This window comes from Zingiber officinale, chromosome 5A (genome assembly GCF_018446385.1).
Source record: "Zingiber officinale cultivar Zhangliang chromosome 5A, Zo_v1.1, whole genome shotgun sequence".
Lineage (NCBI taxonomy): Eukaryota > Viridiplantae > Streptophyta > Magnoliopsida > Zingiberales > Zingiberaceae > Zingiber > Zingiber officinale.
The window spans coordinates 148,982,407-148,996,950 of NC_055994.1; positions in this window are offsets into that span (position 1 = coordinate 148,982,407).

Consider the following 14,544-nt stretch of genomic DNA (forward strand, 5'->3'; position numbering starts at 1 on the left):
CTTTGACCTACTTGGACTTTTCTTCACCAGGTGTCTGATCAACTTTGATCCACCTGGATTTCCCGTGTCAAGTATCCGGTCAATCCCTTTGACCTACTTGGGCTTTTCTCCTCGTGCCAAGTGTCCGGTCATCCTTGACCAACTTGGGCTTATCTTCACCAGGTGTCCGATCAACCTTGATCCACCTGGATTTCCCGTGCCTGGCTTCACTCACCAGGACTTTCCATCTGCCTAGCTTCACTCACTAGGACTTTCACCTGGCTTCACTCACCAGGATTTTCCATCTGCCTAGCTTCACGCACTAGGACTTTCACCTGGCTTCACTCACCAGGATTTTCCAGCTGCCCGGCTTCACTCACCAGGACTTTCACCTAGCTTCACTCACTAGGATTTTTCTTCTGCCTAGATTCACTCACTAGGACTTCTCATTTGCCTGTCTTCACTCACCAGGACTTTCTGGTCTGCCTAACCTCCCAGTTAGGACTTTCACCTGACTTCACTCACTAGGATTTTCCAGTCAAGTATCCAGTCAACCTTGATCTACTTGACTCTCCTTCACAATCTCACCACATGAACAATTGCACCTGCAATCTCCATGTCTTGTCTCCTTGTATTGTCAAACATTGAAACCCAAACATCAAGACTCAAGCTTGAACCAATTCAAGCTCAGTCAACCAGGTCAACCTTGACCTAGGGAATATTGCACCAACAATCTCCCCCTTTTTGATGTTTGACAATACCACTTAACAATACCACTTGTAAGTTAGGCTAATCCCATAACCTGAACTTACTTCATGCCAATATGAGAATGAAGGACTAACTAATCCTACATTTTCCCCCTATTGACACACATCAAAAAGAAACTCTCCCCCTGAAGAGTTACTCACCGGTGTTCACAACTTTACTCATTGTTCATAACACGATTCAAATAAAGGTCTCATACCCTTTATTTTCACAAATGCTCATCCTTGAGCATATACCACTAAACAATGAAGATATCCACTCTCCATTGTATTCCAATGCCCAACCTTGAGCATTTTCACTAAAGAAGGTAAAACCACCTTCCAAGGTGTATGAAAATAATTTTTCATGTCCTTAAAGAGTAACTCCCCCTAAAGACATGCACGTAACTTCTGTCATTGCACCAACAATGACTTGGAATCCCTAAACCTTTAGGAAACCCAAAATAGAAGTTTTGATATTCATACATTAAATAATGAAACCAAACATCAACCTAAACCTCTACGTAGTCTTCCTTAACCAATCCATCCTTGCTTTCATCATGAAAACTCCCCCTAAATGTATACAACTGTGTGTTGAGGGGTTAGGAATGGTTACCTAGACTAAAGGTGGTTCAAAATGCTGAAATCAGGCTTTCCCAGCCAAAATCAGCATTCCCAATCGATTGGAGTTGGGTCATAATGATTGAACTCTGCTGAATCGATCCACTTATCGATTCAGACTGCGTGGATCGATTGGTTGAACGATCCAGCGAGCTTCTGCTCGTGAGAAATGCCTTCTCAATCGATCATCTGATCGATTGAGGCACTTCAATCGATCGGTTGATCGATTGAAGCTCTGAAAAGGCTGAAATTCAATTTCAGTCAATTTCAGAAACTCTCCAAAAATTCTACAAAATTCAAAAAATTATGAAAATTCATGTAGACATTCCTTAGGGCATATATTATCGTGGAAAAATAGTTTTCTAAGAAAATACTTCATATTTTCTAAGATTGACACAAACTAAAAAATTTATAAAAACTTTAGTGTTTTCTTCTAGTTTGTGTCTAACTTTTCAATGATGAGTGCTATCAAAAGATAGTCTTCATCAAGGTTTTCCAAAAGTATTTTAAAACCATTTTCAAAATCAATTTCCAACCATGTTCTTTGGGCTCAATGCACATGACTTGTACATTAGCTTTCCCAATGATTGGAAAACACATAACTATGTGTTTTGATGATCTTAAAACTCAAAAGAATGCACTAAATCAACATCTTTGGGTTTTTGTTCATCATTCTAACATCTCACTTGTATTTAATGTGCACTAAAATACATACAAGTCACCTTATAGTTCTTAGTGAGATGCAAACTTTTGGTTTTGCCCTAATCTAGGGATCATGCATATCTATCTAGGCATTTTGAGGTTATGAACATCCACCAAGGATGTTATTCGTTACTGAATGTCATTTATCCTTAAATTGCAAGGAATTAAAATAATGCATGATATGTTATGACATACATCAAAAAGAAATAATTTTCAAAAGAAAATTTCCTATAACTATATGATGTATGTATGACATGACATGATATTTTTGTGTTTTTCATAATAAAACATGAATGCAAGATATGATGTCATGGCATATGATGGACAAACAAAGCATGACAAATTAGCATAAATAAAATACCTAGAATAACTATCTACGTATCCTTAAACCTTAGCTAATTTAAGGTTTAAACCCTACATTGCCCAAAATGTCCCAAGAAAGTGCCAAAACCCAATTTTGACATTTCTTTTACTTTTCCAATTTTTGCCAATTTAAATTAAACATATTCCTCAATTTTTGGCACAAATTACTCTCTCAAAGAGTAACCACTTTAAGTTAAGGCATATATATATTGCCTTTAATTTCCTAAGAACATACCAAAATCTCAACTTAGTAGTTCTTTTGATTTTTCCTATTTGTGTCACTTAGAATATCATCTAATTTCTCAAAATGTGACACATTTTACTCTTCCCAAGAGTAAACATATACCCCTTATCATTTTCAAAAGTTAATAATAACCTTGAAAATGCTCTCCAAGTGTCAACTTCATCAAAGTTGGGTTAACTACCCTTCTAATCGGAGTTGACACTCTCTAACCCATTTATGGGGTAGAAAAAATGCTCCTAGGAACCCAAAACCTATTGGTGCTCCTTGGATGCTCTAGGTATTCACTAGGGATAACTTCCCTAGATACCTTCCTAGTAACCTTGTTAGGCTTCTTAGAAGCCTTGATCACCTTTTCTAGGTCAACTCTAGGAATAACCTCCCTTGTGACCTTCTTTGTGACTTTCTTAGACTTCTTAGAAGTCTTAGTCACATTTGTTGCAAAAATACTCTTAGGGATAATCTCTCTAGTATTTTTGACTTGACTCTTAGAACTAGACTCGGTTCCATAGCTATATGGAATCCTATGGTAAGAAATTATATCCCTCTTAGCCTTGGGTTTATATCCCAAACCTCTATGGCCATTGGATGACCTTTGTGCTCCTAAACCTAGGTTTTGCTCATTTTGCCCTTTTAGGATATTTTTCATCCTTTTTAGGGTCTTTTATAACTTATCAAGTCTTGACCTCAAGACTTGATTTTCCATCCTTAAGTCCTTAGCTTTAGGTTTTTCAATGAATTCATGAGCATTTTTATTTCTAGACTTATAACTAAAATTTTTAGTTTCCTTGTCTAGATTTTTATCTACCTTTCTAAACTTAGGTGTGGTAGTTTTAGCATGTAGAGCCACATGTTTTTCTTTAAAGCTCTCATGCTTTCTATTCTTATGGTAAATAACATTAAAATAATAAAAATGAGAACTAACATGCTTTTTACCATTATTCAAGGGAGTAGGCTCAATAAATGATACCTTTCTTTTTACCTTGGAGACTCCCCCTTGAGTTGTGCTTCCTTCATGAGCCTTGACCGCTTTCTTCCCCTTGGGACATTAGCTCCTATAATGCCCCTTTTGATTGCAAGAGAAACACACAATGTGCTCCTTGCTCTTCTTTGTTGTGGGGACGGTCTCCTTGGGCTTCTCCTTGCCCTTTGGTGCCACTTGGCTCTTTTTCTTGGCCAATTTAGGGCATTTGCTCTTATAATGTCCATGCTCCCTACACTCAAAACATATGATATGATTTTTATTTTTAATTGAATTAGTTATACCTTCATGTGTAGGGATGACATCTTCTTCTTTTGACCCGGATGTAGAAACTTCCTCTTGTTCCAACAGTGATGCTCCTCCAATAAATTTGACTAGACTTGTGGAGGTGGAAGCTTCTTCATCCTCTTCTTCTCTTGACCCGGATGAGGAGACTTCTCCTTCTTCTTGATCCGGTGTCACCAAATGTCGCTCCCCCTCAATCCTAGAGGTGGAGTCTTCTTCCTCCTCATCTTGTATATGGAACAAAGAGTATGCTCCCTCTTTGCCCTTTTCATTGTGCTCCTTTGAAGATGAGGCTTCTTGGACTTCTTCATCTTCGGAAGTTAAGCATCTCTCAACTTCGGAGTCCTCTTGATTTTGATCCAGTGAGTCACCCTCTTTGGATTCCTCTTGATTTGGTACAGTGGAAGGGATCTCATGAATCTTGGCCAATTTGCTCCATACCTCTTTGGCATCTTCAACATCTCCAATTTGCTCCAAGATGTTTTTCGGCAATAAATTGACCAAAAGCTTGGTCACTTTGTCATTGGCCTCACATCTTTGGATTTGGTCTTGGCTCCACTTGCTCCTCTTGAGAATTTTGCCCTTTGAATTCTTTGGAGCTTCGAATCCTTCCCTTAGAGCAAACCATTGCTCTATCTCCACCATCAAGAAATTCTCGATCTTTGATCTCCAAAGATCGAAGCTCATCATTGTGAATGGTGGAGGCACCCTTGTATCGAATCCAAGACCATCTTGGAATTCCATTTGAAGTTGAGCTTGATGATGAAATCTTTGACTTGATAGAATTTGCTCCAACTTCTACACCCTCTAGCTCTTTTCCCTTTCCGGCGATGATTCCGGTGAAGAGCAACCTTGCTCTGATACTACTTGTTGGGACCGATTATGTAGCTAGAGGGGGGGGTGAATAGCTCGGCGCGATCTCGTGTTTGTCGTTGCTTGTTTCTTCAAGGATATGCAGCGAAAAATACAAAGAAATACACTCAACGCTAACACTAGGGATTTACTTGGTATCCACCTCAAGAAGAGGTGACTAATCCAAGGATCCACACACTCATGCACCCTCCACTAATAAAGCACTCCTTTATGGTAACTACCAAAGGCGGAGAAGCCCTACAAGTTCACACTACAAGAAGAAAAGGGAAAGGGAAAGTTCACACTACAAGTTCACACTACAAGCAAAAGCTTACAAGTTTGCACAAGAAAACCCTAACCCTAGATTTCTTCTTCTTGCTGTAGATCCACCTCTTGACTTGGAAGTGTAGGACCGTTAGATTTGATAGAGGGGGGGTGAATATCGATTCGAAAATATCGAGTATAAGCGCAGCGGAAAAGTAAAGTAGACACAGGGTTTTTTTACTTCGTTCGGAGCCTGTGACGACTCCTACTCGAAGGACCGTACTCCTTGAGTACTTTCGTTGGGCAATTCACTAGCAATTCGGATAATTACAATTTAAGTACAAAAAGATGCTAATGAAAAGAAAAACAAAGCTGTACCGACAGACAAGGAATTTAAAAGAGCGGGAACGTGTCGTCGGAGCTTTGTGAGCGTCATTGGAGCGCAGAGCAGCAGAGCGAGTAATCTCAGAGTTCTCAGATGTGAAAGATGATTATGAAGCTCCTGCCTGGGGCTTCTTTTATATGTTGCTCCGGGCGCCTGGATTCCTTCCGAGCGCCTGGAATGTGACGTAGCTGCTCAAACCGAGATGCTCCACGTGGTGACGACTTGGCCTGGATATAATTTGCTTTCCGGGCGCTCGGATCCCTTCTGGGCGCCCGGATCCCCTCCGGGTGCCCGGACCACCTTGTTCCAGAAAACTCCCTTTTCCTGCAAAACAAAGTTAGTCCGAGGCAATATATATCCTACAAAATAGATTGTTAGCACATTTATGAATTAGCACAAATAGTATGACTTAGATTCCGTCTTTCCGAGACCGGAATCTAGTCACGATCTCAACTTAGACATCCGAAATGGATCTAAGCCGGATCGACGCCTAATGTTCCCTTCCCGGGAACGCGTCCTCGCAGTCACTCCCCTCTAGTGACTTACCTCACTTACCTGCCACACGTCCGGTCAGCCCTTCGACCCGTCTGGACTTCTTGCCAGCTATCCGGTCAGCCCGTCGACCTAGCTGGACTTCTCGCCAGCTATCCGGTCAGCCCGTCAACCTAGCTGGGCTTCGTGCCAGACATCCGGTCAGCCCGTCGACCTGTCTGGACTTATCCTGCACACTCGATCAGAGTGTTAGATCAACAATAAACCTAACTTAACCTTTTTGTCATTCATCAAAACTTGGGTTAAATCGTTAGTGCTAACCGCACCAACAATCTCCCCCTTTTTGATGGAATGACAACCTGGTTAAGTTAGTGAAGACATTTGCAAGAAAAAAACAGATAACATCATTATGTGGAGGTTTTTAGGTTGGTTTTAGTGTTTTCAATTTGGTTTAGCTAACTTAACCACTTAACCCTCCCCCTTTGGCATTCATCAAAAATAGACAAGGGTAAACAAGCATAGCGTAGAGTTACTGTAAGAAACAACTAATTTTGGAAAATATCTAAGTTTGATTCAAAATTCAAAGATACTGATAAAAGTATAAATTTTTAACACCAAGTTAAAAAATAGTCAAGTTGACTTGGGGGAGTCAAGTTAAAAAAAAGGTAAAAGTTTAAAGTTAATCACGTTTAATTTTTCAAACGTGTAAAGTTTTCAAATCAGGTTTTTCAAATTAAGATTTTAAGTAACACTTACTTTTCAAAAGGTAAATTATAATTTTCAAGTTCCAATACTAGGTTAATTTTAACTTTTTGAAGACTTTGTTCAAAAAATAAGTTAATTTTAAAATAGATGTACAAAAACATACAAAATTAATTTCTCCCCCTGAACTTGACACTTAAAATTAAACAGTTGTCTAACCAATTATTTACTAACTAACTATCAGAAGATAGTATCTTTCACTTGGTTAGTCAGATTAAGTTGATTATAAGCAGTCAGTGTTTGACTTGACTGATTAACTTAATCTGATTAATGTCTAATTTGTATTTAACGTTCAGACTTATGTTGATGCACTGAAATAAGCATCTTAAGTCCAGACAGTTGGCCTATGCATCTCACCCCTTTCTATGTTTGTCAAACACAAGTAAGGTAAACCTGAGGTGTTGGTGAGATGCTCAAAAACTAGTCCTATGGGTACATGCTTTCTAGGGATTCAAAACTAGTCTAAGGCAAAAACTGTTTTTGAAAAACTAAAAAGGGAAAGTTTTAAAAGCTGATACATGTTTGAACCTATGAGTTAAAAACAGTCATCTTTGAAAATATTTCTGAAATTCAAAATTCCTAGGCTACCAAGATAGAACATAATCAATGCAAGTCTGAAATATCACTAGATAGATCCAAAGTATTTTACAGGTAGTGTAGCTACAGAAGTGAAACTAGAACTACTGAGATGATGAAGGGGGTGGTCCAGATCCCAAGGATCAGCTCAGTGTGTCGGGTCTCCCCGGCAGCTCGTAACTCGGCAACCTCTCGCCGTATGTCCCGATGAAAATCAGAGTTCTCCTGCTGGAGACTCGCCATAGCTCTCTCTAGTTCGGTCATACGGTCGGCTAGAGTGCGGGGAGCGTGACGTGGTGCTCGAGCTAGGGGTGGTGGTGGAGCCGGTGCGGCTTCCTCTGGAAACAGTGCAAGCATGAACTCGTCCACTTGTGCGTCTGGATCGGGCTGGTGCTGTGCCCCCCTCCGCCAAGACATAGTCCCGTCATCCCTATCTACGTGGATACCAGCTGTGAACCTTGGCAAAAGTGAAGTTTTTGTGGGGCAAGGATTGGGGGCACCTGCTGCCCCTTATTTATAGGGAACTCCGGGCGCCCGGAGCCTTTCCGGGCGCCCGGGGTTGATTTTGGGCGGGGCGCCCGGATCCCCTCCCGAGCGCCCCGGAGGGGAATACCAGGGGCGCCTGCCCCTGGTGTTTAACCCTTTTTTTTTAAGTTTAAAATTAAAAATTTGAAATTAATTTTAAGTTTTAAAATTTTAAGTTTGAAAATTCAAATTTTGAAATTAATTTTTAAGTTTAAAATTAAAATTTTGAAATGAAAATTTTAAGTTTAAAATTAAAATTTTGAAATTAAAATTTTAAGTTTAAAATTAAAATTTTAAAATAATTTTTAATTTTAAAATTAAAATTTTGAAATTAAAATTTTGAAATTAATTTTTAAGTTTAAAATTAAAATTTTGAAATAATTTTTAAGCTTAAAATTAAAATTTTGAAATTAAAATTTTGAAATTAATTTTTAAGTTTAAAATTGAAATTAAAATTTTTAAGTTTAAAATTAAAATTTTGAAATAATTTTTAAGTTTAAAATTAAAATTTTGAAATTAATTTTTAAGTTTAAAATTAAAATTTTGAAATTAATTTTGAAATTAACTTTTAAGTTTAAAATTAAAGTTTTGAAATTAATTTTTAAGTTTAAAATTAAAATTTTGAAATTAATTTTTAAGTTTAAAATTAAAATTTTGAAATTAATTTTTTAAGTTTAAAATTAAAATTTTGAAGCCTTATTCATCTCACCCAATCTATATTATCAATCAGGGAATCCTATGATTTTGTGAGATGAAATTAGATTTTTAATTATGGAGTTTTGGTTTAACTTGTGTTAGATTCAGATTTAGCTTTGGTCTCCACAAATAGGCAATCTTCGGATAAACTTCTAAGCTTGGTGAGTCACATGGACGTCATTAGAAGTAACCAACCTTTCGAGGTTTTCCGAATAGTCCTATCCACGGAGCTTAGTATTAAATCTTGGTCTAACTGGTTAGGATTCATTTAAGGGTAGCTTCGGTCAGTTCCACTTGGCCAAATGCACCAGATCGAAACCATATCTTTCTAGACATGCGATGCCCAAGTTTCCCTAACGTACTATCATCCAAAAACTTCACCAGTACCATGATTCAAGTTAAACTTGGTCTCTAATCCTAATTACCCTGCCGGGTTAGTTTGTTTTAGGTTACCCTGTCGGGTAAATTAGTTTTGGAGGTGCCAGCTATTCTGGAGCCTCCCCCTGAATTATTGGCCATTAATTTAAATTTTGGATTTAGGTTTGTGTCGATTCCTTTTATAGTTATGGTTAACTTGATGATAATTTTGTTGATTTTTAAAGTGTTTAAATTTTGAATTTGATTTAGGTTTGTATTTTGGATTTTGGTTTGGTTTATTCGATTTTATATAATGTATTTTTTCTTTAGGTATATAATATTGATTAAGTCCTATTTGCGTGGTTAAGCACGCTTTCGGAACCCAAGCTAGATTGGTTGATTTGTATTGGGTTATTAATGATTTGAAGATTTTATTTGAATTCAACTTATATCCTAGTCCGGTTTTATTATAGCATGCTTTTTGATTATTTAGGATTAAGTCTAGATTTTTTTGATCTTGCTGTGAATTTTTCTAACATTTCTTTTAAATTGTTAATCTCATTTTTTAATGATAAATTCTCCTCCTCAAGTGTTAGATCTTGAGTTGGATTTGTATTTTCTTTTTGTTCCTTGAGGTTTTGATTTTCCTCAAGAAGTGATTTGTTTTCATTTTCTAGTTTAATCAATTTACTATTTAAACATGAAATAATTCTAAAAATTTTTTTGTTTAAATTAAAATCTACCTCATTCGGGCCTTCGGAAACGAGTACGGACTCGTGGCTTGTTTCGGGTTCAGACCCGTCTTCATCTTCCAACTCGTCTTCTGTTTCAGGTGGCTCTGATGTTTCTGCTCTTCTTCCTCTGATTCGTCCGAGGAGTCGTCCCACGTTGCTTTGAGGGCCTTCTTTTTGGTTGACTTCGGTTTGTCGAACTTCAGTTTTGGGCATTCGTTCTTATAGTGTCCCTTTTTATTGCAGCCAAAGCAAGTCACGTTCTTTTGTTCTGAGGGAGAGCTGATCTTTTGAAGGTCCTTTTTGCTAAAGCTCCTTTTTCTCCTGGTAACATTTTTCTTACCAAGTTCACCAGGTGTTCTTCGTCTTCGGAGTCTTGGTCGGAATCTTCTTCATATTCAGGCTTGCTCTTCTTTTCCTTGGACGAACCTGCAAATAAAGCTATACCTTTCTCGGCTCCAGCATTAGTTTGTTCATGTAATTCTAATTCATAGAAAATCTCGTCTAATTTTAACTTAGAAAGATTTTTAGAAATCTTGTAGGCATCTACGATTGATGCCCACAAACTATTACGTGGAAAAGCATTTAATGCATACCTTATTAAGTCTCTGTTTTCCATCTGGTGGCCTATCGCATGAAGCCCGTTGAGGATGTTCTTGATCCTCGCGTGGAGCTGATTTGCCGTTTCACCTTCCTGCATTTTTATATTAAGAATTTTATTTAAGAGCAGGTCTCATTTGGTTACCTTGGCGTCGCTCGTTCCCTCGTGCAGCTCGATCAATTTGTCCCATAGCTCTTTAGCGTTTTTGTGTGGACCGACTTTGTTTAGTTCTTCTCTTGTTAATCCGCACTGTAGAGTGTTGATCGCTTTATTTTCTGTTGACGCTTTTTTCTTCAAATCTGCTGTCCAGTCTTCAGGATCCAGTATATTCCCAGAGTTGTTCGCTGGAATTTTATAGGTTCTCGTGACGCTCATCCACTGGTCGAAGTCTGTTTTGAGGTAAACCTCCATGCGCTTCTTCCAGTACGAAAAATCGTCCCCGTTGAAGAGTGGAGGTCGTACTGTGCTGAAGCCTTCTTGTTGGAACATCCTGTACACAAGTAAATAGCCAAAAAAAATATCCCAAGACTTGGTCTTGGATTAGTAGTGCGGGAAAAGTAGAAAAATCTAGATTGGTGTTGCACCAATTTATATTTAATTGAAAAAATATTAAAAAAAATAAACCAGTTTGGAATAAAGTGTAAAAGTGAAGACCGAAAAAAATAAAAGGTTTCACCCCAGTCTGATTGGTGGTTGCACCAAATCAGAGCGGTACTCGCTCTGATACCACTTGTAGGACCGTTAGATTCGATAGAGGGGGGGTGAATATCGATTCGAAAATATCGAGTATAAGCGCAGCGGAAAAGTAAAGTAGACACAGGGTTTTTCTACTTCGTTCGGAGCATGTGACGACTCCTACTCGAAGGCCCGTACTCCTTGAGTACTTTCGTTGGGCAATTCACTAGCAATTCGGATAATTACAATTTAAGTACAAAAAGATGCTAATGAAAAGAAAAACAAAGCTGTACCGACAGACAAGGAATTTAAAAGAGCGGGAACGTGTCGTCAGAGCTTTGTGAGCGTCGTTGGAGCGCAGAGCAGCAGAGCGAGTAATCTCAGAGTTCTCAGATGTGAAAAATGATTATGAAGCTCCTGCCTGGGGCTTCTTTTATATGTTGCTCCGGGCGCCTGGATTCCTTCCGGGCGCCTGGAATGTGACGTAGCTGCTCAAACCGAGATGCTCCACGTGGTGACGACTTGGCCTGGATATAATTTGCTTTCCGGGCGCCCGGATCCCTTCCGGGCGCTCGGATCCCCTCCGGGCACCCGGACCACCTTGTTCCAGAAAATTCCCTTTCCTGCAAAACAAAGTTAGTCCGAGGCAATATATATCCTGCAAAATAGATTGTTAGCACATTTATGAATTAGCACAAATAGTATGACTTAGATTCCGTCTTTCCGAGACCGGAATCTAGTCACGATCTCGACTTAGACATCCGAAATGGATCTAAGCCGGATCGACGCCTAATGTTCCCTTCCCGGGAACGCGTCCTCGCAGTCACTCCCCTCTAGTGACTTACCTCACTTACCTGCCAGACGTCCGGTCAGCCCTTCGACCCGTCTGGACTTCTTGCCAGCTATCCGGTCAGCCCGTCGACCTAGCTAGACTTCTCGCCAGCTATCCGGTCAGCCCGTCGACCTAGCTGGGCTTCGTGCCAGACATCCGGTCAGCCCGTCGACCTGTCTGGACTTATCCTGCACACTCGATCAGAGTGTTAGATCAACAATAAACCTAACTTAACCTTTTTGTCATTCATCAAAACCTGGGTTAAATCATTAGTGCTAACCGCACCAACAGGAAGAACCTCCAAGAACTTCAAGAACTGGCGGTGAGAACTCTGTGGAGAAGCTCTGTGAAGATCTGTGCTCGCTGGAGAAGAAAGCCGTAAGTTCTTGTCGATGAAATTGCACGTCAACGTCTTTATCCAACGCCAACGGTCGTATCCTAATCGATTGAATTGCTCCCAATCGATTGGGGAGGCTTTGGATCGATCCAGCGATCGATCCAGAGTGCCTCTGTGCTCTCGGGTATTGCCTGGATCGATCGACTAATCGATCCAACCTTTATCGAGCGAAATCGCTCCTCCCAATCGATCAACCGATCAATTGGAGGCTCCCAATCGATTGGCTGATTGATTGGGAGGCTTTTTGTTCGCGCGACACTCCTCTCAATCGATCCACTAATCGATTGGGAGGGAACTTGTCGCGAGGACTCTCCCAATCGATCGACCGATCGATTGGGCATAAGCCAATCGATCGACTGATCGATCCAACCTTGTTTTTGCCCAAAAACAAGTCCAAAGCCCCCTAAACCAACATCCGGTCAATCATGACCTGTTGGTACATCATGCCTAGCATCCGGTCACCCTTGACCTGCTAGGGCTCCCTTCTTGTCCGGTCAATCCCTTTGACCTACTTGGACTTTTCTTCACCAGGTGTCTGATCAACTTTGATCCACCTGGATTTCCCGTGTCAAGTATCCGGTCAATCCCTTTGACCTACTTGGGCTTTTCTCCTCGTGCCAAGTGTCCGGTCATCCTTGACCAACTTGGACTTATCTTCACCAGGTGTCCGATCAACCTTGATCCACCTGGATTTCCCGTGCCTGGCTTCACTCACCAGGACTTTCCATCTGCCTAGCTTCACTCACTAGGACTTTCACCTGGCTTCACTCACCAGGATTTTCCATCTGCCTAGCTTCACGCACTAGGACTTTCACCTGGCTTCACTCACCAGGATTTTCCAGCTGCCCGGCTTCACTCACCAGGACTTTCACCTAGCTTCACTCACTAGGATTTTTCTTCTGCCTAGATTCACTCACTAGGACTTCTCATTTGCCTGTCTTCACTCACCAGGACTTTCTGGTCTGCCTAACCTCCCAGTTAGGACTTTCACCTGACTTCACTCACTAGGATTTTCCAGTCAAGTATCCAGTCAACCTTGACCTACTTGACTCTCCTTCACAATCTCACCACATGAGCAATTGCACCTGCAATCTCCATGTCTTGTCTCCATGTATTGTCAAACATTGAAACCCAAACATCAAGACTCGAGCTTGAACCAATTCAAGCTTAGTCAACCAGGTCAACCTTGACCAAGGGAATATTGCACCAACAATATTAATAACTAACAGTGATCAGAAGACATTTCTTCTTTCCTCCATCTTCTTAATCAAGAGTTTTCGATTCGGGACCTCAACAAGACACATTTTTTCCTTGGCATTGAGTTTCTTCCACAAGTTGAAGGATGGCTTCTCTATCAAAGCAAATATATCACTGGACTTCTTCAACGAGCTAAAATGGATAGTGCACATCTTGTCATGCCTTGAGGGTATACTTGTCCGCCAAACTGGATGGTACCCCCTAGTGTCAATATAGGAAATATGATATCAAACCAATTCAAGCCAACATAAAACACTAATGAAATATAATAACACCAAGTCATAAATAGCAATAATGATAATGAGTGTATGTATGCATGCACATGTGAACATATTAAATTAACCAAAAGCATAACCAACGACAAAAACATTTGATACAAATAGGAAACCCAAACTATAAGCAGTGGAAAGTAAAGTAGCAACTCATATAGAAATCCAAACTCGAAAATCTAAACTCGAGCGGGACTGGCAGCCAGTGTTGGTGCGGGAAGCATCCGACGATCAAACTCATATTTTGATAATGGAAAAGGATTCAAAGTTAAAATATTTTGTGATCTAACAGATATGTTAAGCGTTTCAGGAAAAGACCTAACTTTGGTTAGGCAAGGTAAAAAACCTAGGGGGTGGTAACCCTAGGTCATAGGGGTGGTAACCCTATGCGGAAAGTGTTGGCAGGTCGAAGGCTTCAGGCAAAAGTCCTAGGGGGTGGTAACCCTAGGTGGAAAGTCCTGGTGTCGCGAACCAGGTGAAAGACTGGACTAGCCGGGAAGCGGATGTCCAGTAGAAAGTCCGGAAGCTTCGAGTGCTGAGCAAAAGTCCAGTCGATCTGGAGGATCGCACTGGCAGCAGGTAAATCTCCTAAGTGGAGTAGGTGAGGACGCGTTCCCCGCAGAGGGAACAGTAGGCGTCGGGTCGACCTAGTGTTTCCGGTTGGAAACCCGAAGTCAGACTCGGACAGTCCGGAGACTGTCAAACTTTCACTTTTATACTATCACTTATGTGTTATGAGCTAACTTTGTGTTGCAGGGTATTTTTGTGGTTAACATATCTTGCAGGGACCAAAGTGCAAAATTGGCCTCGGATGAACAGTACGGAGGCGCCTTCATGGAGCTTGGAGGCGCCTCAGGTGCAAAACCTGAGCTGGCTGCGAAGCAAGCTTGGAGGGCATTGAAGGAAGCCAAGGCGCCTTGGACAGCTTGATGAAGGCGCCTTGGAGAGGCTGAAGGC